Genomic DNA, 10216 nt, shown 5'->3' with positions numbered 1-10216 from the left:
AAAAAAAAAAAAAAAAAGGATATTACCCTCTAAGACAGTATGGAGGGACCTGGAAAGTATTATGCTAGGTGAAATAAACCAGTCAGAGAAAGACATGTATCACATGATCTCACTTATATGTGAGAAATTTCAAAATTAATTGAAATCTCTGAATAAGGAATTTAATGAACAAAATAAATAGATGAACAAAATAGATCCAGAGACATTGAAGCATGCAACAGACTGATGTATTTCAGAGGGAACAGGGTAGGGTAGGAAGAGATTAACCAAAGAATGTATATGCATATATGCATAACCCATGGACACAGACAATAGTTCAGTGAAGGCCGGGGGAGGGGGTGGGAGTGGGGTGGAGGAGGTCAATGGGGGGAAAAAAGGGACATTAAAAATACATTTTAAAAATAAAGTATGGCCTATGTTTTAAGGTAAATTTTAGAAAGTGGTTAGTTATATGTGTTGCTCATATGTAACAGCATTCACTTAACATAACATTGACATTGATCAACATGTCCATTTCTACAATTATTTTGAATAGCAGTTTAATTAGAATTAATTTACAATATGTTTCTGAAATAATAAAAGTTTGCCAAGAATGAAGTGATGAAAGAAAACAAAAGGCACTTTCAAAGCATCATCAAATCTTAGGTTTGAAAGACAGAGAATGCCATGTGACTTTGTGAAATGTTTTGCTGATGTCAGAACTCACCTTAAATATTCTTATATACCAGAGTAGTACCTCTATTAAAACAAAACAAAACACAACAAAAAAAGAGCCCTGGCCGGGTAGCTTAGTTGGTTAGGGCTTCGTCCCCATACACCAATGTTGTGGGTTTGGTCTCCAGTCAGGGCCCATACAGGAGGCAACCAAGGAATGCATAAATATCATAACCAATGAGGTTTATTGGAGTCATGCTTATTGCTAATTGAAAACTTTTCCCAATACCCAGCATGACAATTTGAAATATAGTTGGCTTTGGTAATTTTTGACAGTCTCTATGGAGACTGAATTAAAAAAAAAATAAGTGGGACAACAAATCAATGTTTCTCTCTCTCTCTCAAAATCAATTTAAAAAACACCCAGCATGTAGTGACTTTATTAAATTTAGGTTGGTTCCATGTAATTTGCTGAATTAATTTCTCAATAATCATACCAAAAATCTTAAATTTTCCTGGAGTGTGCTGTAAAGCACTTGGCCTGTGGTTAATATTACTAACTTCCTTTCCCTCTTGAAAAAGAAGGATGTTTTGTTGAAGTCAGAATTTACCTTAAATATAATATTCTTATATACCAGAGTAGTAGCCTCTATTAAAACAAAACAAAACAAAATAAGAGCCCTCGCCAGGTAGCTTAGGCCCTTCTGTGCGTGTCGCCATGGTTACTCAAAAATGCCCAAGGATGGTCCTCCGTCATCTGTAAGCCTCTTGGGTCTCTGGGAAGTATTCTCGTGGGGCATCGGAGACTCCACCCTGGGATGACAACAGAGCAAGCTCTCATTCGGTCCCCCATATGGGGCCTTGGTTGCTCTCAGCCAGCAGGCTCTCCTCTTTCCAGAGTGAAGTCTCCTGTTGGCGAAGATGGAAACAAAATGGAAGCACAATGGTTCTGAGTTTTCTCTACTAGAGCAAGCAATGGTCCTATCCCTTTCTTCCTGTGCTTCACTGCTGAGCCACAGACCTTTTTGCTTTCAGGGATATGCTTCAGAGGCCTCTGTGCATCTAACTCTCTGAACCGGTGTCAGGTGGGTGCCCTTCCCTCATCACCCTTGGCCTTGTCTGTGCTTTCATCTCCAGCTCCTGCCCTTTTAAATCTGAGCACACCGGAGAGCTTTGCACACAGCTTGCTTTTCTTCCTCATTCAAGTTCTAATACTGCAATCGCAAATAATTCCAATATTGAGAGTATTCTGTTCTCTTACACTATTTGTCATTTTTACTTGTGCCCATCTTTGACTATTGGAAATCTGCTTTCCTAATCCCTCAGGTGAGTTTGTTGGACTCAACCTAGCTTTCTTTTGTGAGAGCATTATGACTCCATGGGTTTCCTTTCTACCTCCTCTCCAAGTTTTTCGTCATTTCCACGGTACTAAAAGATAATTTCCCTCACAAGAATCAAGTCCAGAAAGAGCATTCAAATTCCCCCTTTAAATTATAATTTATTCAAATTCCCAAGTAGAAAGGAAATTTCAAAATTAATTGAAATCTCTGAATAAGGAACAAAATGTATTTATTCTTAATGCAGTTCCATATTATCCTCTTTACTAGAGTTAATATGATGTATTTCTCTTGGGGTGTTATAATTTATAATGGTGGGTCAAAAATCATGCACAGTTGTGTTGATTTAATTGAAAGATTTTAAAGTAACTTTTTTTTTCTTATTTTAATATTCCCTGAACACAGAGATTTAAAACTTGGTGTATCTTTTGCTATTAGTTATAACTGATTCTTTTTAAAATGTCATAATTTAATTGTACGGTGGCCAAAAATCATGTTTATTTTTAACAATCCAAACTTGATTGTTTCCTACTAATTATTATTATTACTTTTTTTTTATGAAGCCTGTTTTCAACCCTAATTTTCATCAGAGTAGCTTTTGCTACTTTCGTGTTTGAACAGGGTAGCCTTTTCCAGACTTTTACAACAGATCAGTTTTGACTAAATGATGCATCTAAATGGTGTGGCTAAAACCTCCTTTATTTATTAATAAGTTATAAATGAATAAGTTATAAAGGAAATTCTATCTTAGAGAACCAAATGTAGAATCTTGCAGTACATAATGCACTGTGAATGTGTGTGTTGTGTATAAAATCAGTCCTCTTGATTGAAAGGGAACAAACACCCTATTTAAAAATGAGTTTTACCATTAGGGCCACTATCATACCTAACAAGAAGTCGAGGGAGCAGTTCCTGGTTGGCTGAATAGCTTCACAGTGTCATCACAGACACAGGCTCTTTCCTTTTTACTGCTCTGCCATCACTAGACCAAATTAATGGGTTTAGCAGCTCCGGACACCTCGTTCTCGCTAAATAACACCCGGGATCAGGCAGAGAGGAGAGTTTCTCCTCTGCCTTTCTCTCTCTCTCTCCCCCCTCCCCTCCACTGTTTCTAAAAGTCACTTTGCACACACACTTAAACACATATTACATATATTTTTGCCTTATATACATGTATTTACAATATTATTGAAATTTATAAACTGGCTACAATTTAAGTGCTGTCTTTGAACATTATTAAGGCAAGAAAAATTAACTCCACTTGCCCTCATTGTTTAATAAATTAGATAAGTAAACGGAGAAAGAGGAAGATATCTTTTAAAAAAATAATGGAGATGAGAATCATTATTACTCAGATTTAGGCATGTTTGTTGATAAATCACAGTCTCTGAAAGAAAACTCCACCAGTAAAAACCTAATGTAATATGATTAACTATAGATTAGGGGTTAATTCTAACTTCTAGTACCACTATTAAAAAACAAATAAACAGTGAATTCTATTAAAATAACCTTCTGATTTGTATGCATATAAGGAAGACAACAGAATATTTTAGGACTTAGCCTTAAATGAATCCCTGTGCTGTGTCTGCAAATTACCAGAATTGGAATTATGTTCTAGGTTTCTTCTAACCATACTCCCTATGCGAATCTGTGTCAGCTGGTTTGAGTTAACATTAATTTTTGCATGTAAGCCCAGCTTTAACAGATGAGCCTGTTTGTACATGAAAGTGAATAGATTATGAAAGCTGCAATTAAGGAAAGGGCATGTATACTTTGCTTATTTAATTGCCAATTAAATGAAGGTGCTTGAAGAAAGTTTAAACTTTGCGCTGGCTGGTGTGGCTCAGTCAGTTGGAGTGTCATCTTGTACACCAAAACGTTTCTGGTTCGATTCCCAGTCAGGCATGTGCAGGAGGCAACAGATCGATGTTTCTCTCTTACATTGATGTTTCTCCCTCTGTGTGTGTGTGTGTGTGTGTCTCCCTCCCTCCTTCTCTCTAAGATCATTAAAAATAAAAATATAATAATGCTATATTTCAAAAACAAAAGAAAAAAATTTTAAACTTTATACTTGGCACAAAGCCTTTAGCAAGTAAGAGTTATGGATTATTTCTTTGTTTCATTCAGGAAATTCTATCAGATGAGAGTGTTCGTCTGGCTTCCATTCCCATAACTCCACTGACCCAGCTCTCATGATATTTGTCAACATCATCTCTGTTGCTAAATCCATTGTGTTTGGCTCGATGTTGATCTGACCGGTGCTCTCTGAAGTATTACACACTGCTGACCACGTCCTCCTTTGGGAAGCTGTCCTCCCATGGTTTCTATGACACCAGATTCTCCTGGGTGTCCGTTGCTCCATGTTTACTTACCCTGGTTCTTCTGCTGCTGACCACACCTTAAATATCGGTGCTCTGTGGTTCTCTCTTCTCTCTCCACCTCCCACCTTCTCCAGGAAGTAAAAGCACCCAACTAACATGTTCTTATTCACATCCATGGCTTTCAAAATGATATACAAACTGGAATCTCTGTTTAAGTGCCCTGACCTCTCTCCTGCACTCAAGTAAGACCTACTAAAGAGCTCACATGTTTAATTATGAACCCATGGGCTTCCCCTCAAGACTGCTCTTTCTTGAATAGTCACTCTTTTTGATGAATGGCATGACTGTCAACTTACTGGTGCAGGTCATTCCAGGGAACAATTTCAGATTCCTTTTTGAGCTTTTTTTCACCCTCACTAAGCTTTCTCCAAGTTCACGTTTTCCATGTCTCTGGAATTTACCTCCATCCCTGCAGCCACAAATGTAGTCAAAGGCCTTATTTTCTCGTCTTGGCTATTGTGGCAGTCTTTGAAATGTTCTCCTATCTAGTCCATTCCTCACACTCTCCCCAGCATGAACTATTTAAAATATAAACCCAGTCATTCCTCCTGGTTGAATGAAATCCTTTCATGCGCCCGCATCGCCTTCCAGAAGGTTTACTGTACCTTAGGAGCTGGTCCTGACTTAGCTGCCGAGTGTCATTTATTACCACCCTTCTCTCTCCTTTAGCCATCTATTCTCTTTAGTACAGCAGTACTAAGATATTTCCCATTACCAGAATATACCACGCTTTCTCACTTTAGTGCTGCTGGTATGATTTTCCGGCTTCCTGAGATGCCTTCTCTAACTTGTCACTTGGCTAATACTCTTCCTTTAGGAATCAGCATAGGCTTCGCTGTTTGAAGAGACCTTGCCCACACCAGTCTGGTTTAGGCCACCTCTGATGTGATCCCTATTACTCTGTGAATATCAAAGCCCTTATTTTATACCATCTGTTTGCCTATTGTTCCTACTTACCAAAGCATTTTTGTGGGAGCAACGGTATCTTATTGGTCCTTGGAAGCACCCCAATTTGAATGAGCCTTTAATATATGCTCACTGAATGTGGCCTAAATGAGGCAACTAGTGCAGGTAGAAGGTAAGTTTTGTGACTTTTTTAGAGAAAAAGGAAAAAAAAACCCTTAAAGATGAACAGACTGTCAAACTACAGTGGGAAGGTAGGGGAGGGTTGGGGGCAGGGGGAGCATGTCACATGATCTTACTCATTTGTAGAATATAATGAACAACATAAACTGATGAACCAAAACAGATCCAGAGACAGAGAAGCATCCAACAGACTGTCAAACTTCAGTGGGAAGGCATGGGAGGGGTGGAGGGTAAGGGTAAGAGATCAACCAAAGGACTTATATGCATGCATATAAGCATAACCAATGGACACAGACAGTAGGGAGGTGAGGGCATGTGCCGGGGGATGGGAATGGCCAGGGGGAGGTCAATGGGGGGAAAAGGAGACATATTGTACTACTATTTGTAACACTTTAAACAATAACAAAATAAAAATAAAATAAAACCTTAAAGATATTTATAAGGGACCATTTGAGGTCATATTTTGGTAGGGAATATGGACATTTTGATTATAGTAGAAACATTATTTTGCTTTTTTTGTTTGTTTAACAGAAGACCTTTGGTTGAGGGAGATGTCTGGACGTTGGTGACGAGCACACGTCTTCAGACACCAGTCAAGGCTCCTCTAGGTGTTTGCTCTGGGTGAGTCAATTTATGCTCTGAAAATGCATTTTCCTCATCTGCAAAATGGGAAGGTATTCACCTTAGAAGTTTGTTGTGAAGGTTTAAATAGACTTATATGAAAAGTATCTGGATATGTTAAGTGTTCAGTAGATATTGATTATCTTTCACTTTCTTTGAGTAGCTTATTAACCTAATAGGTTAGTGGATGATGTCATTTTCAGAGGAGGGAAATACATCATTTGACCTTCAGATAATATGGATTATAGAATCTAAGTACTTAAAAATTGGATCTACTTGTTCAATTCTTTAATTATGGTAGTTTTGTAAGTTGTGGAATAAACTCACTTTATAGTAATTAATATTATATAAGTTATTTTTTTTCTGTATAACAATATAGAAATATCTATAATTTTCCTAATTATCTATTATAACTAGTCTATTATATTGACAAAAGTGGCCTAATTTTAGTCCTTTCTTGAAAGCATTTTAAAGTATACTAAATAATGTATAAGTGTGCAGAGTTAAAATAAGTCCAAATGATAATCCATATATTGAAAATTACTGTGTGCAAAGTCATACATTTAATAATTTATTTCTTTGCTCTTGCGAGTGGCATAAAGCACTGTTCATAATTCTGGAAAGTAAATCACATTAATGTGGGAAATTGGATTAAAAGGGAGACTATAATTCGGGTAGTTACTAAAATAAGTTTTCAGATAAATAAGCTAAATCTAGGCAGTCAATTGGGCAATTTAACATTTTTAAGTATTCCACAAACATTTGAAATTATTATTAAAGGTTTTCCTAAAGTCAACTCTGTACCTTTTCAGGGTAAATAATTGCTTGACTTGAAAGCCTTGGCAAAGGGAATAAAGCTGCTATTCCCAACCCACCTCACTTTATGGGTTCTTTCCCCCACAGGTCTCTAGCAGGTTAAACTGGCTACTCATTGGCTTCTTTTCACAAGATATAAGTAATTACTTTAAATTGTTCCGGTTTATTAAGTGAAATCCAAAGTAGCTTCTGTGCCTACCTGACATTTAGTTAATGAGCACAGTGGTACCTTCAAGAGATTAATGGAACTTTGATAAAGGGCTGGTTTCATTGGTGAAGTAGCACATCTGGATTTCATTGGGAAAGGGGTGAAATAATCCATATATTTGAATGCAGTTTAATGTATTACATTGTAATTTTGATTGTTGCCAAAAGACAATTTGCCACCTGAAGGAAAAAACTGGAGGATAACTCACATAAAGAAATAAAATCTACCAAGAAATATTAATTGAGTACCTACTATGTTCCAGGCTCTGGGTACATATTATGACAAATACAAAGAAACATAGTGTAAGCAAATTAATTGGGAAAAATATATGCATGCATGACAATGCTCTGGACACTTCCATATATTTTGAATTTATATTTTAGTAATCAAGTTTTCACTGATCTCTCTGTGTAGGACAGTATGTTGATAATAGTAAGTATTAAACATGATTTATTATTTCACTTAAAATTTTCTCAGAGTAAAAGGGTATTGAGGTAAAAATAAGTAAAAGGCAGCATGTGATAAGGTCAAATATTAATAACTCTTATATTTACATAACATTTTAAAAGTGCTCTCATATATTAAAATTATTCTTCTTTGTCCGGCTTTCCCCTTAAGCTACAGATATACCTCCCTTTTTTAATTTTTATTTGCTTCTCTCCTTTATTCTATGAGCACCTGCATCGAACAACTCAGTCCCGCAGGAACACAGCAACACAGTCGTGAACGAAACCTCTCGACCTGCTCCCCTCACCCGGGGTTGGGGGGTGCCGAGTCTGACCAGGAGGCCTCCCAGGTCCTCCGAGGTCGATCCTCTCAGTTCCCTTGCTTAAGGACGCTGTACACCTGCTCCAGCACATGGCACAGGCCCCGGTCCTTGGGCATCCTGCTGGCCAGGGAGATCTTGAGCTTGTCAAGGTAGGTGTGCTCCTGGTTCCAGGGTTCCTGGAACCTCACTAGGTCCGGGGCAGCCTTGTAGAACTCCACTAGCAGCAGCATCTCATGGAGGATGTCATTTGTCAGGAAGCTGTCCTGGACGTAAGCCATCTCCACGTCCATGGGGATACCGTAGCCACTGGGCCTTTGCTCAGGGGGTGGCATCACCCAGAACGGGGAGATCTTGGACTCTGGGCCCTGGTTGCCAGAGTAGTAAGGGGAGCAGAGCAGGGTGAGGCAGGGCTGGAAGCCATTGCTGGAGCCCTGCAGCCGCAGCTGGTAGTCCATCTGCGTGTCAATGTCCTGCAGCGATGGCAGCGCCGGGCTGTGTGGGTGGCTGTGGTACCAGCCCACCAAGGACAGGCCCCGCAGAAGCAGGCTCTGATAGATCCGGGGACAGAGGCAGGGCTGGAGAGGGCGGGGATATACCTCCCTTTTTTGCAGTTATTCTCTCCGATTGCCTGAAAGTCTAATACATAAGGGGGAGCAAAAGTAGGTCTACAGTTGTTTGTATGGAACATAATACAATCATTAATAAATAATAGTGCAAAAATAAACTCTGCGTTTTGCTTACTTACAGCTGTAAGCCTACTTTTGCCCCATCCTGTATACTCATGTATCCATTGTTTCTCATTTCTTTAGGCTCTCACTCCACTGTCATACAATTTTGTCTATTTAACCTCACAAAGCTTTCCCCAAATACCCAAATTCAATGATATCTTAGTTTCTCTTACCACTGGAGCTCTCTGTCCTGGTTGACGCCAGAAACTATTTTTGAAACACTACTCCTCTGACTTCCCTAATACCACTTTCTGCTGCTTCTCCTTTGTCTCTTTCACATCAGGTGGAAGGACTTGCCTAGAACAGTGTTCTCCAAAGTGGTAGGTATGCTCCTAGCTGCCCCTGGGATAATAAGATGGCTTTACATGGTACATGGGCCCCCCCAGAGGTGGGAGTCTCTGCCAGGGAAACCTCAAAGGATAGAGGAATGAGGAGGGTTTTATGAAGTGAAAATTTTAAGAAAATAAGAATGGGGACAGGGAGAGACAAGATGGCAGTGGAATAGGCAGACGTGTCCCAAGGCTTGTCCCGGAGCAAATAGAATGAGCAGCTGAAACAAAAAACATCCACCCCGAATTGGCGAAGGAGACTCAGCTGTCCACGGCACTGCAACCACGTGAGCAGCAGACATGTGAGCAGCCCACTCCTGTCCAAGGAGCATCAGCCCCGCGAGCAGCCCGCCCCAGGCCTAAGAGCAGCAGCCTCACGTGGCCTGCCCCTGTCCAAGGAGCAGCAGCCGCACGAGCAGTCTGCCCACATCTGAGGAGTGGCAGCCCTGTGCAACCTGCCCCCATCCGAGGAGCAGCAGCTGTGCAAGCAACCTGCCTTTGTCCAAGCAGCAGCAGCCGCACAAGCAGCCTTCCCCAATCCGAGGAGCAGCAGCTGTGTGAGCAGCCCGCCCCAACCCGAGGAGCAGCAGTTCTACGAGCAGCCCATCCCCTCTTGAGGAGTAGCATCAGCCCATCCTGGTCCGAGGAGCAGCAGCCACACGAGCAGACCACCCACGTCCAAGGAATGGCAGCACTGCGCAGCCCGCACCAGTCCACGGAGCAGAGCCACACACAGCTTGCACCTGTCCGACAAGCAGCAGTCAGTTGAGTGGCCCGTCCTCGTCCGAGGAGGAGCAGCCACACGTGCAGCTCACTCCCGTCCGAGGAGCAGTAGCCACACAAGCAGCCCATATCCCATCTGAAGAGCAGCAGCCACGGGAGCAGCCCACCCCCGTCTGAGCAGCAGCAGCCTTGCAATCAACCTGCCCCTGTTCAAGGAGCAGTAGCCTCACAAGCGGCCCGCCCCAACAGAGGAACAACAGCAGCGTGCAGACAGCCCCTATCCAAGGAAGAGCAGCCTCGTGATCAGCACACCCTCTGTCTGAGGAACAGCAGCTGTGCGAAAAGCCTCCCCCCACCAGCCAGAGGAGCCACCATGGCTGCGAACATAACCCACCAGAGAAGCTGCTGCCAACTGAGGAGCAGCTGCTACAGCAACCACCCGAGGAGCAACTGCAGCCCGAGGAGCCACTGCCACCCAAGGAGCAGCCCCTAAACTACTCAACTTCTAGATCTGTCGGTGAGATCAAACATGGGTAGACAAAGAAACCCCCAAAGGAAAGAAAA

The sequence above is a fragment of the Myotis brandtii genome, unplaced genomic scaffold (genome assembly GCF_000412655.1).
Source record: "Myotis brandtii unplaced genomic scaffold, ASM41265v1 scaffold311, whole genome shotgun sequence".
In the NCBI taxonomy this organism is placed as follows: Eukaryota; Metazoa; Chordata; class Mammalia; order Chiroptera; family Vespertilionidae; genus Myotis; species Myotis brandtii.
This window is presented reverse-complemented; position numbering follows the sequence as displayed.